This window comes from Sebastes fasciatus, chromosome 3, assembly GCF_043250625.1.
Source record: "Sebastes fasciatus isolate fSebFas1 chromosome 3, fSebFas1.pri, whole genome shotgun sequence".
NCBI lineage: Eukaryota > Metazoa > Chordata > Actinopteri > Perciformes > Sebastidae > Sebastes > Sebastes fasciatus.
The window spans coordinates 41,533,634-41,535,576 of NC_133797.1; the positions used below are offsets into that span (position 1 = coordinate 41,533,634).

The 1,943-nt window shown below is 49.6% G+C and overlaps 1 non-coding gene across 1 annotated transcript; it reads right to left on the bottom strand.

Moving 5' to 3' along the window:
* Positions 1-984: 984 nt before the first annotated feature.
* LOC141765456 (U6 spliceosomal RNA) lies at positions 985-1,090 on the bottom strand. The gene has a single exon (XR_012593505.1). It is a non-coding gene; the product is annotated as a U6 spliceosomal RNA (small nuclear RNA).
* Positions 1,091-1,943: the final 853 nt, after the last annotated feature.

Sequence of the window (1,943 nt, forward strand, 5' to 3'; positions counted from 1 at the left end):
AGGGTTGATGGTGTTCCATGCAGGCCTGCAGGGTCATGGCTGCCACTTTGGTAAGAGCAGAAGGTTGTTGGTCTCCTAGGTGGACCTGGACAAAGTCCTTTCAATTCCACCATACCTTCTTGGTGCCCCTGAACTTGATAGCTGGGACAAAAGAAACCTTGTCCTCCACAAAGCCTTGCAGCAGACAAGACTCCACATCTTTTCCAGCTCTCTCCACCAGGGTGCGAGCCCTTGCAAATGTGTTTGGCGCAGGAAAGCTGTCCTTGGCAGCCAGATCTTTGCAAAAGTCCTCCAGGGTTGATGATGGTGGTTAGGGTTGGTGGTTAGGGTTAGGGTTGGTGATGGTGGTTAGGGTTGGTGGTGGTGGTTAGGGTTAGGGTTGGTGGTTAGGGTTGGTGATGGTGGTTATGGTTAGTGATGGTGGTTAGGGTTGGTGGTGGTGGTTAGGGTTGGTGATGCTGGTTAGGGTTGGTGATGGTGGTTAGGGCTAGGGTTGGTGGTGGTTAGGGTTGGTGGTTAGGGTTGGTGATGGTGGTTAGGGTTGGTGGTGGTGGTTAGGGTTGATGGTGGTGGTGGTTAGGGTTAGGATTTGTGATGGTGGTTAGGGTTGGTGATGGTGGTTATGGTTGATGGTGGTGGTTAGGATTGGTGGTTAGGGTTAAGGTTGGCGGTGGTGGTCAGGGATGGTGGTGGTGGTTAGGGTTATCATGTAAATATATTTAACTTGTACTGTCAGTGATATAGGTCAGTAAGTTAATTGTTGTTCTTGATCCCATATAAGGGTCAACCATAGACCTTTGCATGACCCTGGCCTTGGGCCCCCCCTGACTTTGGGCCCGGGGACAGCTGTACCCTTTGCCCCCCACTGCGCTGTTCTCTGCTACTGCAGTTCCACCAGCGGCCACAGCGGCGCTGTTTCACCCAAACACCGGAAGTACCACAATACATGTTTTAAAAATCATATAAAGCATATAAAATAATATAATATAGGTGGAACGCTTCACGGTGTTGCGTGTCATCCTTGCACAGGGGCCATGCTAATCTTCTCTGTATCGTTCCAATTTTAGAGTATGTGCTATCGAAATAACACAGTAGTTCTGTGTTTCTGGGGGGTATTTATTGGCCTCCCACACAGGAAAACACTGTTTCCTGGTGGTAGGACACAGAGGCTGAAATGGAGCAAAAAAACCTGGTTGAAATGGCAGAGAGTGACAGAATACGGAGTCTGGGTGCTGTGCTGTGAAACCTGAACCTCCAGTGGCTCCCTGGGATCCGGTCTGACCCACTCAGGTCCCGTCTGCCCTGCCCAGGAACTCATAGGGCTGATGGGAAGTTTATGCATGAGCTTTTCACGTCACACGGCTGGGATTGGTGAGCTGAAGAGCGCGAGAACAAGAGGTTGACTCACGCTCCGCCTGCATTCCTCCCAGAGGGACTCTGACCCCCCCAGAGAGAGGGACCGGGGTCGGGGAGGACTCACAGAGACACTCAGGCTGCAACACGGGACCGGTTCTTCCACTCAGACGATCCCTCAGCGCTCACCGAGCTGCTGCTGCTGCTGCTGACGGTGTTCTGCTTTTAAAGAAGAAGAGAGACAGTCTGAGGATTCATGATCAGAAACACAAGCTGAGTATGAAGAAACCCGCCTGAGCAGAAGGAGAAAAAACAACAACATGGAGCTTTATGTCTTCACCAGCTGCAGCTAACATCTGTATAGAACCAGTCTGAGTTCAGAAGCCAGCAGGTTTTAGTCCTCATTATCAGGACTGAAGGGACTAAAGGTTAGTGTTGTTATTCCACCTCATTCAAACTCATTTACAGTTACTGTTCGAGAGTCCAGATATTAGTGTCAAACAAGCAGGATTATTCTTTATATCTGTGAATAAACTCTGTTCTTTAGGTTCACATTAGGAGGTTTCCTGTTTTCATTCAAACAAAGTCGA